The sequence below is a fragment of the Camelus ferus genome, chromosome 6 (genome assembly GCF_009834535.1).
Source record: "Camelus ferus isolate YT-003-E chromosome 6, BCGSAC_Cfer_1.0, whole genome shotgun sequence".
In the NCBI taxonomy this organism is placed as follows: Eukaryota; Metazoa; Chordata; class Mammalia; order Artiodactyla; family Camelidae; genus Camelus; species Camelus ferus.
Window position 1 is genome coordinate 42,829,694 of NC_045701.1, and position 17,497 is coordinate 42,847,190.

A 17,497-nucleotide genomic window follows, 5' to 3' on the forward strand; every position below is an offset into this window, starting at 1 on the left:
AAGATGGCTCGTCCTTTCTGGCATTTGTACCTTGGGGGTGCCAATCTGGAGATGAGGAATGTCAGAAAACAACCAGCTTCTTGAAATCTATAAAGAAATAGAGGTGGAGAATTCTAAAATCACATTCTAATCAGGTAGAATGGCATTTAAGTGCTAAAAAGAAGTGTAAGTAATGTGGGAGCAATGAATTCTGAGTGAACGTTCAAGAGCAATGGTATATCACTAAAAAATTATTTTCACAAGATTTCGAAGGTTTGGAAGCTTTCCAATTAAAAAAAAGGAAAGTCCCTTCTCCCCTAAACTTCCCATATGTCTTATTTCTTTATCTATGGTCCCTGGAGGAAACCACTATCGGACAGCGTTATGGAAGAGAATTCCTGATGGAGGGACAAACATAAGCAAGGACACTGAGCCAAGAGAGTACCCAATGTATTTGGGAAACTATACCAGTATGAGAGATCTGAACAATCTATAAAGAAAAATAAAAAGTTTACAGGCATACCTCAGATACATTGCAGGTTCATTCCATACCCTTGTGATAAAGTGAGTCACATAAATTTTCGAGTTTCCTAGTGCATATAAAAGTTATGTTTACACTCTACTGTAGTCTGTTAATAGCATTATGTCTAAAAATGTACATACCTTAATTAAAAAATACTCTATTGCTAAAAAATGCAAACCATCATCTAAGCCTCCAGCAAGTCGTAATCTTTTTGCAATAGTAACATCAAAGGTCAGTGATCACAGATTACCATAACAAATCCAATAGTGAAAAAGTTTGAAATATTGTAAGAATTACCAAAATGTGACACAGAGACACTAAGTGAGCAACTGCTGTTGGAAAAATGGCACTGGTAGGCTTGCTTGATGAATGGTTGCCACAAACCTTCAGTTTGTAAAAAATGCATTATCTACCGTATCTACTATGGATGTTTCATGATTGGATTAATGCTGGGCAGCTTCTTATTTTTTGCATTCTAGAATTTGCCAATTACAACCTCAAGTTGTTAAGTGCAATAAAGCAAAGTGCAGTAAAATGAGATATACGTGTATGGTATGCTTCATGAACTGAAAATTATTTAATACACTGCTTGTCATTAAGTAGATTTTTTTTCCACAGATATCAATTTTATAAAATATTGTTTTGATTAATAAAAATCTTGTCAAGTTAAAGCAGAAGGGAAAAGTAGAATGGTTGCTTAAATCTTTGACTTAAATTTCTAGTGAAGTTAATTTTGAGAGGCTATCCCAATTTATCTTGTTTTTCAGACAATATGGTATGTAGTGAGGTGATAAAATCAGTGTAACCCGTGTAAGTCTACATAAGGAGATAGTTTGATTTCTTTTTTTTTTTGATATGTGCCAACTCTTAAAAGTATTTGTTTTGTCTGAAATTCCAGAGTGAAAAATTAATTCCTTTGGTTTTCTTTAGAGGTGCATTTTTCCCACGGAGTGGTGATTTCTTATTAGTTACCAGTCATTTACATCAGGGGTCACCAAACTTCTCTGTAAAGGACTAGATAGTAAATAGTTTAAGTTTTGTGGGCCAGGAGCCAAAAATCAAGAATGGTATGTATGTACATACACAATGAGAGGAAACACATTTCCACAAATATTTATTGATGAAATTAAAAACATTATTAATAGAATTCGAAATTTGACTTTCACATAATGTTCACGTTATGAAATGTTATTTTACTTTTGATTTTTAAAAACCATTTTAAAATGTAAAAACCATTCTTAGCTTATGGGCCAAAGGAAAATAGGTGGTTGGCCAGATTTGGTCAGTGGGCCATCTTTTGCCAACTCTTTGATTTACATTATATCGTGAAACACTTCGTCTACCACTTTATGTGATCAGATTTTCCTCTTTTGAACGAAGGAGAGACCTTGAGGACCATGGCCGTTGTTACTTAAAAGTGTGTGTGAGGTGGTGGGGGTATTCTTGGTTTTGCTAGTCTTGGCTTTCTGTTTTTAGAAAAACCCTGAATAAGTAGAATGTCTAAGAAGTCTTTCACCTTCATTTTTGAAATGTATGTAAGGTGAAATGGTTATGGAACCTCATGACATTTTTGAGAATATATCTATTCTTCCACTTTAAAATGTGTATCTTGGCCTCATAAAACTGTAATCATTGTGTGACACAGAGCTTACTTTTCTTTGAAATGAAATTATATGATAATTAATTACCAAAATTTCAAGTGTTAATCGAAATCATTAGTTCTCCTACTTATATTACCAAATTGAAACTTTTTTACTTTATTAGGCGCCAGTTGCTTCAGACATGATGTTCATGGTATTAACATAGATAAAGTTTTTAGAAAATAGTGTCATTTGTACCACTGTTGACTATTTGAAGATCAAAGAATTGCCATGATGAAAATTAATGTGATGTTTTATCTTATGAGGAAGTCAGTTTCCCAAATCAGCACTTAGGTTGAAAATGATGAACAGCCCTAACTACCCCCGAACATCTTGAAGGCAAAGGGGACATGTGGGATGGCTGCACATTCTCCAAGTAAGCAGTGGGGAGCTAGGCTGAGCCCAAAATGACCTGGCTGGTTAATGTTTTGTGACCTTACATCTCAAAACCAGAATCGCACTCCTTAGGTGAGATTTTCATACTCAGAGGCTGCATCAGGAACTGAGGCAGCAGCCCAGTGAAGCTTTTCATCTCGTGCATACACCAGAGCCTTGATTTAAATAGTTTATTTCTTTTCTTACCCTACTCCCAGCATTTATAGGAGACAAATGAATACGTGATTACAAAGCAGTTTACAAGTGAGATGAGTTCTAAGTGTAAATTTGTATTTAAGTCAGCCCATCTGTATTGTAACTTAGCAAGAGCAGTGATTTCCAGTGTTCCAGAGAGTCCTGGGATCCTGTGGATCTGCTTCCAGGATACCTCAATCACAAGACTGGCAATTTGGTGCTGGCTGTTGCCCAGAGACCTCAGTCCCTTACCATGTGGACCTCTCCATATTGCTTGAGTGTCCTCAGTACATGGCAGCTGGCGCCTCCCAGAGCAAGTGTTCTAAGAGAGAGCAAGGGAGAAGTTGCAGTATCTTTTATGACATAATCACACACTGTCATTTCCACTTTATCTTATTAATGACACAGTTCTGCCCTATTCACTGAGGAGCTCAGGGACTACTCTGGGACATAAATACCAGGAAATGGAAATCATTTGGGACCATCTTGGACACTGGCTATCAGAGCCTTTTTGTAATAAGATCTGCAAATGGTACTGTGAATGTTTTTGCTAAATATTAGGATAGGTTAGTTGTGTATTAGCTTGTTGAGTTTTATTTTAGTCAAACTTTTTGAAAGGTTTTGCAATAGAAAACATTTAAGAAAATTATTGAACTTATTATTTGATTTAGGACAGCAAAAACTAATACAGACCATAACAGATATGTTTTCATCCTTCCTCAATCTGTGTCTTGAAACTTTTAGTTTTATAGATTCCTGTTGACTAAATAAACAGAAGGGGTGTAAGAACTTTCAGAATGAGTTGACACAAGTGCATAGTTATTCGCAGGTGGTCTTATATTAAGATGTAAAATGAGAACCCCTGTTCTCCTCTCCCTCTTCCTCTGCCCCCCAGCCCAAGAACCCAGCTCTTCCCCAGTTTTTTTCTCCAATGGCATAACTGGAACTGGTGCATTTTTATTCTCCTATCCTTATCTCTCTATGTAAACTGAATCCCCATTGAACTTGGAGCCTGTGCATAATAATTATGCTTGATTGAATATATTGCCTTGCATTTTAAAAAAACATTATTTGTAGTCTGTTATTTTCATCTTTCTAACCGGATTGTAAACTTCTTGAAGAAAAGAATCTTGTGTCACATTTCTCAGAGGTTCCCAGCCCTGATACACTGTAGTGTGGTGCTGCTCCCATAGCTGGTCATAACTCACTAAGTAGTCGGTGCTTAATTCAGTGGAATGTCATATCTCATACAGCAGATACTATAACCTAGAAGCAGGCATATTAACTCAAATGTATCTACAGGCTTCGGAAAGGAAAAGCCCGGATTTTGTGTTGTCTTCTCCGGTATGAATGTCAGGGAGTCAAGGAGAGTGCACTGCTTGACCACAGACTCGATCATATTCTGAAGATATTTTACTGATTGTACCTGTTTTCAATGACCTGGGTTAAACAGGCTTTTCATGAATGCTTCAATAATTTTTTTCTAAAAGCACAATGTAGTTTTATGGTATAGGGCACCTATCAGAAAAATGATATTAGAAAGTGGAAATCTACTCGAAACCCGGTATTCTGGAAATCTTTTCTTTTTTTTTTTCTGAACAGGCTTAAGTAATGGACGTTATTCTGTTAGGACTTTATGGAAAAGATACCATACATATTTAGTCATAGATGGTGTCTGTAGTAATTTTGTTGTTCACATTTATATGGCTGCCATTTCAGGTTCTGGTATTTTTAATCATAATTTTTAGAATTGCAGCTTTCTAAATTCAGGGTCCAGCCATCCAGAACAATCATGAAATGTTCAATTGAAGAAAAAAGTCAAATGTGGTTAAGAATGAATGCAAAGCAGCTCTGACACATTCTTGGGCCTATGCGCAGGATTCTACAGGCCAATGCCGGCAGGGTTTTGCCTCCGGGAAGCAAGAGAAGTCAATGCAAATCAGAGCAGTTTTTCAAGAAAATAACCTGTGCAGACAAGTATTTGCTTAGGGCCATAAAAATGTCTTTTCTTTCCTTCTATCTGAAACTTGAACTTCATAGTAAGTTATTTAAAGGCAATGTACCTTGAATAAGTGCCGTTGAAACGATACAAGGGTAGGTGTTAGAAACATACTTTTGGCCCATATCTTGGCAGCCAGTGTCATTTGGGGAGAACCTGGATTGCATGAGGAAGAGTGGGGGCGGGGGAGCTGCTCTCCCCATCTCTTTTTAAAGATGATTAAAAAAATACTGGGTCTGCCTAACAGGCCAGAGGAACACTGCTGCTTCTGTTGCTGGTCCCTCTGCTGGAAGCAGTTTCGGGGAAAGACCATGGACTCTGTTTGTTTTGAATACCACACAGCACACTTTGGGGCTCAAAGCTCTGGTCTCAGTGTCTGTAAAATTTGGGTCTCCTTCAGACTTTACTAATCTTTCAAGTTCCTTCTAGCTCTGACATTTTGGAGTCTAAGTCAGACACCATAGGTAGAAACTGCTCTTTGAAATGCATGAAAAACTTACCCAGGATTGTGAAGCTGGACTGCTCACGGCTTTATAAATTATCAAGTTTTGAAAAAATTTGTTCAACACTGTGCCAGACCATGTGAAAGATGCAGAAACACACTACTCGTTACAGTTTCAGACTCAGTTGGGGAGATAAGGTAGAATTGACACATGTTAGGCAAAATACTAATTGTATTTCTTTAAAAAATTCTCTGATTTTCTTGGTCTTAAATCCAAGATTTCTAATGCAAGGCAATTTTTATATCTCAGTAAAGTTTTTTAGTTCTCTTCACATTTGCTAAGGCACTGTTTTGGTAGTTTATTTTTTTGGTTTTGTTCCTTTACTCATTTTCTAAATTTGGTTCTTGTGAATTGACTTTATATCTAAATAACCTTATTTTGAATACTTTCTTAATAGATTCTTTTTGGGTTTCTAGGCATATGGTCATAGCTTCTTCAGATGAGAGTAATTGGGGTAATAATTTCTTACAATTTTAAATTTTATTTGTTTCGTATCTCGAATTTCCAGTATAATGTCAAATGATCATGGTGACAATAGGCATCCTTATATTGTTTTTTATTTCACTGTGAACAGTAATAGTTACTATTATATTTAAGGTTTTTTTGTTTTTGTGTATTATCTCATTTATTCCTCACAGTAAACATCAGAGGTATGTACTACTGTTATCCTCATTTTATAAAACTGAGGCCCAGACAGATTAAGTAACTTGTTTAAGTCTGCCCTTGAGTGACTCAAGATTTGAATTGAAGCAGTTTGACTACAAAGCACATGTGCTCAACCAGCTTATCACACGGCCTTCCATGTGGTTGTCACTTGAAACTACCAGGGAGATGATTATAGGTGTTTTTATTAAAATAATGATTATATGTTATTTTGTTTCTTATAAATTAATGGATTTCCTAATGTTAAATGAAGCACTTTTTGAAAACTCTTACCTGTTACCTCAACATCCATTACTAAATCTTTGTTACTAGAATTTCAGTCTAACATTAACCAGAAAATTGTCAATGAATCATTATTTTTTACATTACATGTCTTTTAAAAATGTCAAATGTGAATTTTATTTCTATGAACTTACTATAATATGGACAAGCAAACGTAAGTCCTTTTGTCACTGGACAATGTCTTAGAACTATCAAGAATAAATTTTGCTGTTATATTAGGAAAAGTATCAAAGGAGCAGGGAATATTTTCAAGTGCTCATTAAACCTAGTCACTTTTTTTTTAAACGTTGAGGTGAAATTCACATAACATAAAATTACCCATCTTCAAGTGCACTATTCAGTGGCATCTAGTACATTCACAGTGTTAAGCAACTGTCACCTCCATCTGTTTCCAAAATGATTTCATCATCCCCAAAGGATCCCACATACATTAAGTAGTCACTCCTCACCTACTACCCTCTCTCCAGCCCCTGGCAATCACAAGTTGGTTTTCTGTCTAGATGGAGTTAACTCTCCTGGATGTTTTGTACAAATGGAATCATGCGATACATGACCTTTTGTGTCTGGCTTCCTTCAGTTAGCATAGTATGTTTGAGGTTCATCTATGTTGTAGCATGTATCAGTGCTTCACTTGTATTTTTGACAGAATAGTTTTCCATTGTATGTATATGCCAGATTTTGTTTGTTTATTCATCAGTTGGTAGACATTTGGGTTGTTTCCATCTTTTGGCTATTATGAATAGTGTTACTATGAACATGATGTACAAATGTCTGTTTGAATACCTGCTTTCAGTTCTTTTGGGCATATTCCTAAAAGTGGAAATGCTGGATCATATGGTAATTCTATGTTTACGTTTTTGAGTAACCACCAAATTTCCACAATGACTGCACCGTTACATCCCACCAGCAATGTATAAGGGTTCTGATTTCTCCACATCCTTGCCAACTTTTGTTATTGTCTGTTTTTTTTTACTATTACAACATTGACCTGGTGTGCAGTGCTATTTCACTGTGATTTTGTTTTGTGTTTCCCTAATGACTAAAGACGTTGAATATCTGTTTGTGTGTTTATTGGCTATTTGTATATCTTATTTAGAGAAATGTCTATTCAGGTCCTTTGCCTATTTTTTGACTATGTAGAAATGAAAATTTATTGCCTATTTTCTCTTCTGTGATTCCCTTCTCACTTTCACCAAATAAATCACAAGTTTTTCTATAGCAAAGAGTTAGTGCTACAACTCTCAGAATATTCTTGTTGCGTGTTAGTATCAAGACAGTGCCAAAGGAAAGAATACTAGACAATTCTTTGTTGCATGGTGGTATTAATGATAAACAAGTGATTCTGAGAGGAAAAGCATGCTTGTATGAGAAACGCTGAAGTCATTGACACTGAGGAATGATTAATAACAGGATTAAAGTCAGAGAGTGGGGTGGTCAGGAGAGTTACAACAGGTTGGAAGAGAAAGGGAGGGAAATCCTTAAGCTGAATAATCAGTACAGCTCCTTTGACCCCTTCTTCTGCTTTTCTCACCTTAAAAATGACAAGTGTTATTGCCACAAAGTATTATTAACTTCAGATCTAGGGATCTTTTGCCCAATTTTTAACTGTGATATTTGTTTTTGTTGAGTTCTGAGAGTTTTCTTTACATTCTGGATACTAGACCCTTACCAGATAAATGATTTGTAAATATTTTTTCCCATTCTGTAGGTTGCCTTTTCACTTTCTGATACACAAAAGTTTTTAATTTTGAAGTCCAAATTTTTTGTTTCTTATGCTTTTGGTGTCATTTCTGAGAATCCAAGGCCATGAAGATTTACTCATATATATTCTTCTAAGAATTTTATAGTTTCAAGTTCTTACATTTAGGTGTTTGATCCATTTTGAGTTAATATTTGTATATCATGTGAGATAGGGGGCCATGTTGATATCTAGTTGTCCCAGCACTATTTGAAAAGATTATTTATTCCTCTTGGAATGATATTGGCATCCTTGTAAACAACAACTGACAACTGGATGAGTTTACTTTAGGGCTCTCAATTCTATTCCATTGATTTATGAAATCTCCTTATGCTAGGATCACAGTTTTGACTACTGTCACTTGATAGCAAGTTTTGAAAGTGTGAGTGCATCAGCTTTATTTTTCTTTTTCAAGATTTTTTTCATAGTCGGGGTCATTTTCAATTCCATGTGAATTTTAGGATCAGCTTTTCTATTTCTGTAAAAAAAAGAAATCCTTGGGATTTTGATAGGGGTTGCATTGAATCTGTGGATTGCTATGGGGAATCTTGCCGTCTTAACAATATTAAGTCTTCCATCCATGAACATGTGATGTCTTGTCTTTTATTTAGGTCTTCTTTAATTTCTTTCAGCAATGCTTTGTAGAAGTTTTGTGCCAACTTGGTTAAATTTATTCCTAAGTGTTTTATTCTCATTGCTGCTGTGGTAAATAGAAAGTTCCCTTAATTTAATTTTTAGATTGTTCATTGCTAGTCCATGGAAATTCAATACTTTAAAAAATATTTATCTTGTACCTGCAACTTTGGTGATTTTATTATCTCTAGTAGTTTTTTGATGTTATTTATGATTTTCTATATATAAGATCATATTATCTGTGAGTAAAAGTAACTTTACTTCTTGTCAGTTTGGATGCCTTTTTTCCCCCTAATTGCGTTGACTAGAATTTCTAGTGCTATGTTGAATAGAAGTGGTGAAATGAGATATCATTGTCTTGTCCTGATGTTAGGGGGAAAACTTTCACTCTTTTATCATTGAGTTTAATGTTAGGTCTTGGTTTTTCATAAATATCCTTTGTCAGGTTGAGGAAATTCCACTCTATTCCCAGTTTTTTTAGTGTTTTTTTTTTCAATCATGAAAGGGTTTTGGATTTTGTTAAATCCTTTTTCTGTAACAATTGAGGTTATCCTGTGTTTTTAGTCCCCTTCATTCTACTAATGGGGTGTATTACACTGATTGCTTTTTGTATGTTGAACCATTCTTACACTCTTGGGATAAATCCCACTTGATCATGTCCTATAATCATCAAATTTTGCTGCTGCTTCAGTTTGCTAGTAATTTGTTGAGGATTTTTGCATCTATATTCATAATGAAAATGGTCTATAGTAATTTCTTTACCAGGCTTTGCTATCAGAGTTAAATTGGCCTCACAGAATGAGTCAGGAAATGTTTCTTCCTTTTCTATTTTTTGGAAAAGTTTGAAAAGGATTGATGTTAATTTTCTTCAAATGTTTGGTAAAATTCACCAGTGAAGCCATCTAGTCCTGAACTTTAATTTGTTGGAAGGTTTTTGATTACTGATTCAATCTCTTATTAGAGGTCTGACCAAATTTCCTCCTTTTTCTTAGGTCAGTTTTAGTAGTTTATTTGTCTTTTAAAATCTAATTCTTGACGTTTACACTCAGTTTTGTTAGCCATTTAAAAATTATTTAGACTATTATTTATGTTTAAATGGTTTCATTGCATCCCTCCTTTACTCATTTATTTTTATACTTGAACTTCCCATTTTGGAGCTCTTAATTGCATCTCCAAATAATTTTTCCAGAAAGTCATTTCATGTGTGGCAGATTTTCTGAGCTGGGTATGTCTGTGATTCCTACTGCAAAGGAATATGCAGAGTTCCGAGCCAAAAGGAGAGGATGTCCCTGTTCTCCACTTGTGTAGGCTCATTGTCAATGAGTTCTTTGTGTGTCTCTCAGCCTCATGGAGTCACCTGTGAAAAGTTTTCCTTCAGCTCCTGCCTGTAGAACTTCCAAGGACCAAGGACCAGTATCTGAGACAGATTCTGCTGTTTTCCTAATCATCCAACTTTCCCATTCCTGTCTGCCTGAAACCCTCTCTGTATTTCCTGCCCAAATTGACCATTGGGACTCTGCCCAGCAGGTCATTATTTGCTTCCAGGAGTATGTCAGAACACCTTTTTCTGGGCACAGACTCAGACATCTGCTACATTCCTAATTAAATATTTTACAGCATATGTTTAGGTGTGCTTTTATTTCCACTGTTTTTTTTTTTTCCCTAGAACATGAGAATGCAAACCCTTTTAACTTACCTACACCTTTAAAAATAATCAGTTAAATCATTTGTATCAAGCTACTGACTTTTGCTTATATTTAATTTGCTTTAATATTCAGAAACATCAATTATCCCCACCTTGTCTCTGTATTTTCTCTCTTTTGATTTTATTTACTTACTATCTTCCCATTGCTTCCATCCCCATCCTCCTCATTGCTCTTTGTTTATTTTCTTCTATATTTTTGAAGATCTTATAATTTGTCCTCTACCATCTGATTTAGTTTTCTTCATTTAGATATTTAAAAATCTGCTTTTTAATCTGTATGTAAATATATTAATACTATTATTGCACTATGTTTTTATTCAGACCTTTCTAGTTGATTAGGTGTAAGTTTCATTTTTATCTGGCAGTTTTCAATTTGTTGTTTTTACTCTGCACGGATTTCTGTGTGTTTTGACAGAATTCATATCTTCTTGCATCTTTTGGGCACATCACACAATTTATTAAAATTTATTCCTTAGAGATTTCAGTGTTGTCTCCTTTCCCTTATCTTGCAATAATTTTCCATAGGAATTAAGTTACTTTTTTCTCTTTATTCATGAACTAAATATATTCTGTAAAGTCTAGATGTTTATGAACTGAATAGGTTTGTAGACATTTTTTACCCTGTACTCTTTTCCAGAGCCCTATCTACTGAGTAGGTTGAATTGCCTACCTCTGAGTCTTGTTTCCTTGTTCTAGCAGACTTTCACTGTGGAATCTCTATTTCACTGTAGTGGAACATTCTTTAGTATCCGTGGTGTGGTTTTCTGAAATGCTGAACTGATGAAAGCATGAAAAGCTGTAGGTTTCTTTCTGTACCATTTTGATCCCTTTATTTATATTACTGTATATTTTAAACTTATTTTCTTAGTTGTTACCTTAAGAGATTACAATTAACATCCTAACATTACGGTCTGGTTCAGATTTATACCAACTTAATTTCAATACTATAAAAATTTTGCTCTTTTATAGCTCTATTGCCCTCTCTTTGTGAGGCTATTATCATATAAATTACATGTTTATGCATTCTGTGTCCATCAACACATATTTATAATTATTGCTTTATTCATTTGTGTTTTAAGTCAGAGAGGAGAAAAAAGTTACAAACAAAAATTTTATTTATATTTTCCTTTACATTTACCTAGTTATGTTACCTAGTTACTTTTACTAGTGCTCTTTATTTTTCATGTATATTTGAGTTATTGTCTAGTGTCTTTTCATTTCAGCCTATAGTGTTTCTTGTAGGGCATTTATGCTAGTGACAGACTCTCTTAGTTTTGTTTATTTGGGCTCTGTTCAATTTTTTTCTTTTTGTTCCTCAGACTGGATAACCTCAGCTGGCCTATCTTCAAGTTCACTAATCCTTTCTTCTAAGTCTGCTCAAATTTGCTACTGGGCACTTCTGTGGAGTTTCTCATTTCAGTTAATGTACTTGTCAGCTCCAGAATTTCTGTTTGTTTTATTTTTATAACTTCTGTCTCTTTATTGATACTATTTGGTGAGACTTTGTTGTTATACTTTCCTTCAGTTTAGACACAGTGACTTAAAGTCTTTGTCCAATGTCTGTGCTTCCTCAAGGATAGTTTCTGTTTATTGTCTCATTTCCTGTGTTGAGCCATACTTTTTTTTTTCTTTGCATATAAATTGGACATTTAAAATAATATAATGTGTTAATTGTGGAAATCAGATTCTCCTTTCTCCTCAGGGTTTGTTATTGTTATGCTATTTGCTCTTGTTCTTATTCTTACTGTCATCATTGAAAAAATTTAGTGGCTTTCTTGAACTAATTTTGTAAAATCTACATTTGTAGTGATGTGTGACTACTGAAGTCTCTGCTTGCTTAGCTTAATAGTCAGGTGATGATTGAAGATAGATTTGCTCAAATTCCTGGAGCCAGTGTCACCCAGTTTTTGCTTAGGGGTTCTTTTGTTGGGACAGAGCCTCAGTGCTCAAATAGGCAGTTTACAGTTCTGCATAAGCCCTCACTTCCAGCTTGTCTAGGGCCTCAAGGTCAGTCAGATGTGAAAACTTAGGGTTTCTAGGTCTTTTGTGAGTATGTGTACAGCCCTTGGGTGTGCACATCAGTGTAGTGTAAACACTTGACAATTAGCTTTTTTGATTGTAATATAAGTACCTAACATTAAGCTTCTGTTTCCTGAGGCATCCACTTAAATAAACACATTGCTAGCTACACATCCTTCTTAAATAAGCACATTGCCAGCTACACAGTTAGATAAAGAGCCAGGCCACCTTGCCCATGAAGTTCCCCTTTCTGGAAACCTTGATTGACCTAGATAACTGACTGCCTGCTTTTCCCTTCCTGCACTTTAATCTCCGCAGTTACGTTTTCAATTCACCAATAACAAGTGACCCTGTAAAATCCTGGTCACCCTACCCTTGATTCCAGTAAAGATAGAACCCTGGGTCCATTCCCTCTCTCTCCCTTTACCTGTGACCTCGTTGTGTGGCGCTGGGCATGCCGTGTATCGTTCAGGACCCATAAGTAGACAACTTATCTTTCCAAAGTTCCCTGATGGTTGTTGCTGAGGTACACCTTCCAGTCATAAAGAACCACTAGGGCTGGTCCAGCCATAACATAATTCTCTGACTCCGGTCAGAGAAACATCTGTGAGGGCTTGCCGCGTAGAGCATGAGCCCAAGTGAGCGCCCACAAGCATTTCTAGGTGATAGCTTCACTATCGATAGGTTGAGACTGACTCAAAACAATCAACTTACACAGTCACATGGCCTAAAGTCACTGAAATATTTATTTTATTGTTATCTTTATTTTTCAAGGCTACTACTGAGCTAGACAGCAAAGTATGGCAGTAAAGCAAGTTACAACACTAAAAACCTCACTGTTCTTACTGAGACTTGTTAGTCTTTATGGAATAAGTGCTCCCTGGGCTGCTGTAAGTCTTCCAACAATAAATTATGAGACACACAAATAAACAAAGTATGGCCCATACATGGAAAACAGCAATTAATAGAAACTGGTCTTTGAAGAAGCCCAGGCATTGGACTTACGAGACAAATACTTTAAAGTTTTCATATATTTTTGCCTTCATACTTATTTTTTGTGTGGTTTGGAGAGGCTATTTTTAGTCGTCCTGATGCCATTTTAACCTGGTCTTTTGTGCTTAACACAATGTTTTTGAGATTTATTCATTTCACCACATATATTCATAACTAATTTTAATTTTGAGGATGGGATCTTAGTTTTTTCCGGCATGGAATTTTATTTGTTGAATTTATTAGACATGCTTTTAACCTGTACTGTGGTCTGACAGTTTTTCAGTTAATTTTGTTTTTTCCACCAAATACATGGTCACATAGTCTATTAATAGCAACATTTTGGTTTTCTTCCTTATGTTATTTATAACACTTATTATTGTTTTCTTGTTGCAGTGGGTCTGATCAGTCTAATGTTTTATTATGAAATACAATGTTTAGTGCAGGAATCTCCAAATATCTCATAGGGTTAAGTAACTTTTCTTCTTTTCCTAGTTACTTTTCACTCAGAAATAAGATGTTGATTTTTATTGATGATTTTCCTCAGCAGTTATTGAGAGGATCACGTGAATTTCCATGTTAACCTGTTAATCTCATAAACTAGTAATGAATTATCCATCCAATCAAGATGCATTATTTCTCAATAGCTGCTGGAGAGGGTGTGGAGAAAGGGAATCCTCCTACGTTGTTGGTGGAAATGTAGTTTGGTGCAGCCATTATGGAAGACAGTATGGAGATTCCTCAAAAAACTAAAAATAGGCTTACCATATGATCTAGCAATCCCACTCCTGGGCATATATCCAGAGGAAGCTCTAATTTGAAAAGATACACACACTCCAATCTTCATAGCAGCACTATTTACAACAGCCAAGACATGGAAGCAACCTAAATGTCATTGACAGATGACTAGATAAAGAAGATGTGGTATATATATATATATACACACTGGAATACTACTCAGCCAAATAAAATAATGCCATTTGCAGCAACATGGATGGACCTAGAGATCGTCATACTAAGTGAAGCAAGCCAAAAAGGGAAAGAAAAATACCATGTGATATCACTTATATGTGGAATCTAAAAAAAAAAGACACAAATGAACTTATTTACAAAACACAGACTCACAGATATACAAAACAAACTTATGGTTACCAGGGGGAAAAAGGTGGGTAGAGGGATAAAGTAGGAGTTTGGGATTTGCAGATACTAATTCTTGCATATAAAACAGATAAGCAACAAGGTTCTATTGTATAGCACAGGGAACTATATTCATTACCTTGTAGCAACCTATAACAAAAAAGAATATGAAAAGGAATATATATGTGTAACTGAATCACTCTATCAGAAATTAACACAATATTGTAAACTGACTATACTTCAGTAAAAAAGATGCATTGTTTCTAAATTTGCTGATTAATTTTATTTGCAAATATTTTAATTGGGATTTTTGCATTTATGTTTACTAGTGATGTAAGCTTTAGGTTTCTTTATTAAGATGTTTTTATCCATCTTTGACATTTTTGTGTTACTCACATAAAATATGTTGGGAAATTTATTTATTTTTATTATGATATATTTTAATTGCAGAACAAATATTCATCACTCAGATTTTTCAAAATTAATTTATTTTTACCATATTCACTTCAGATTGTTTAAATCAATAGAAAATTACAAGTAAAATAGAGGCCCCCTTTGTATCTCTTTCCAGTAATTCCCTCCTGCCTCAGATGTGAACAATATTTTGAATTTGGTGTTCATTGTTGTCATGTTTTTATATTTAATGGTATATTTATAAACCTAAAAGGTTATGAAGAATTTTTTGTAGGCTTTCACATTTCACATTAACTATTTAGTTATTATATGTATATAATATGTATATAAAGTGTTGTCTCTGGAGCCAGATAGTCATTGTTTGAAATTTCCAACTGTAATAGCGAATTTTTCTGTTCCTGTTTTCAGTTCTTTTAGTTTTTCTTTTATGCCATTTGAAGCTTCATCATTAGTACATACTATTACGTCTTCTGAGAGACTTGACTTCTGTTTTTTTATTATGCAATGATCCTCCTTTTACTTTTAACCTATTTGTGTCTTTATACTTAAAGTAGGTTTCCCATAGCAATCATATAGTAGGATCTTGTTTTTTCTGCAGTGTGACAATCTTTGTCTTTTAACTGGAACATTTAGAATCATTTACATGCAATTATTGATATTGCTGGGTTTGTATTTACATTTTGCTACTTTGTTTTTATTTGTCACATTTGTTCTTCGCCCCTTTTTTTCTCTTTACCTGCATTATTTTTATTTTTTTAGCATTTCATGCTATTTCATACTGTTAGCTTATTTACCTTTTCGTTTTATTATTTTAGTGGGTGCTATGGAATTTACAATATGCATATTTAACTTATCCCAGTAAATAGTATCCCATTTCACATATACTGTAAGAAACCTACAGCAGTGTACTTCTTTTTCCCTTATCCTACTATTGTGATCTCATTAATGCATACCTCACATCTATGTGTTATAAATCTCAAAATATGTTATTTTTTATTTAAACAGTCTATTATATTTAAACAATGTTCAAAAAGAGAAAATGTCTTTTTTTAGTTACTCACTTTTTATCATTCTATCACTTATTTTCATTATATACATTCAAGTTTTACTCCTTCTGCCTGAAGAATTTCCTTTAACATTACTTGTGATGCAGGTTTGATAGCAATAAATTTTTCATCTTTTGTTTACAAAAGTATTTCACCTTCAGTTTTAAAAGGTATTTTTGCTGGATATGGAATTCTGTGTGGACAGTTGTTTTCTTTTAGCACAGGTGCTCTAAATGTGTTACTTCCTTGTCTTCTGCTTTGCATTGTTCTGACAAGAAGCCTGCAATATTAATTTGCAGTAATTAGTTGCCAGTGATTCTTTGTGTCTTTGTGCTTAACATTTCTCTGGATGCTTATAATTTTTTTCTTTATTACTGTTTTAGAAATTTTTTGATTATAAAATACTTGGCACAGTGTTCTTTGTGTCTTTCTGTATGGAGTTCATGGAGCCTTTTGTACCGAGGAGTTATAGCCATCATCAAATTTAGAAAAAATTTGGCAATTTTTTTACAAATATTTTCTGCTGTCTTCACACCCTTCTTTCTGTGACTCTAATTAAATATATGTTAGTGTGAATATTTGCTAATTTTGTTTCAGTTTTCATTTCCTCTCTGTGATTCATTTTGTATGGTTTCTACTGCTGTGTATTCAAGGTAACTGGCCTTTTCTTATGCAGTGTTTTCTCTGATATTTATGCCACTTAGTGAAATTTTTGTTTCAGATAGTGGATATTTTATCTAGACATTTCATTTGATTCTGCATTTGCTTCTCATTATGTTTATGTCTTTGAGCATTTATAATATTAATATTAGAAGTTTCAGGATCCTTGTCTCTTAATTTGAATGTCTTTGTCATTTCTAGATCTTTTTCTATTGATTTTTCTTTCAGTTATGTGTTACATACTCATGCTTCTTCATATGACTAGTAACTTTTGATTGGGTGATGAACATTGTGAGTTTTACATTGTAGAGTAGTGGATTTTGTTGCCTTCCTTTAAAAAGGGTTGGAGTTTGTTATTAGGCAGTTAAGCTACCTGCAGATCAGCTTGATCTTTTCAGGTACTATTTTAAAGTATTGTCAAAGTCCAGAGAAGCCTTCACTTTAGGGCTGATTTAGCCCTACTGACGTATGATCCGTCTCTGGTTTGTAATGAGTGTACCATGTATTCAGAATGTCTGTTGGGGACCTCATGATTCCTAGCATTGTGTGAGCTCTGGAAATTGTGGCTTCAGCTCTTTGGTCATTGCTTTCATCCCTGGCAGTTTTTCTTTGGTCTCATCGGTTTCACCCTTACATGAACAGATTGGTATTCAGCCAAAGACTCAAGGATTCTATGCAGATTTCTGGAGCTCTTTCTCGCTGCAGCTCCCTTCTCTCTATACTGTGCCTACAAATTCTACCCTCTTTGTCTTCTCCTTATTCTAATTTCTGTCCCTTCAACGCAGTGAGAAACCTGGGCTCTAGGTGATTTCTCTCTCATTGTGTTGTGGTCTGGAAACTGCATAAAACAGAAATCTTGGGTGATTTAGCCCTTAGCCTTTTTGTTTCCATTCTCTCAGTTGGTATAGTCTTGTCCTGCCTGTCATCCAACCCTAAAAGAGTTAATCTTTTATTTTGTCTAGTTTTATAGTTATTTATGACAAGAGGGCAGAAGTA

At 34.7% G+C, this 17,497-nt stretch overlaps 1 protein-coding gene across 1 annotated transcript in view; it reads left to right on the forward strand.

Moving 5' to 3' along the window:
• Positions 1-17,497, forward strand: part of TTC6 (tetratricopeptide repeat domain 6) — a 155,964-nt gene that overhangs the window by 32,624 nt on the left and 105,843 nt on the right. The gene's annotated exons all lie outside the window — the stretch shown is intronic.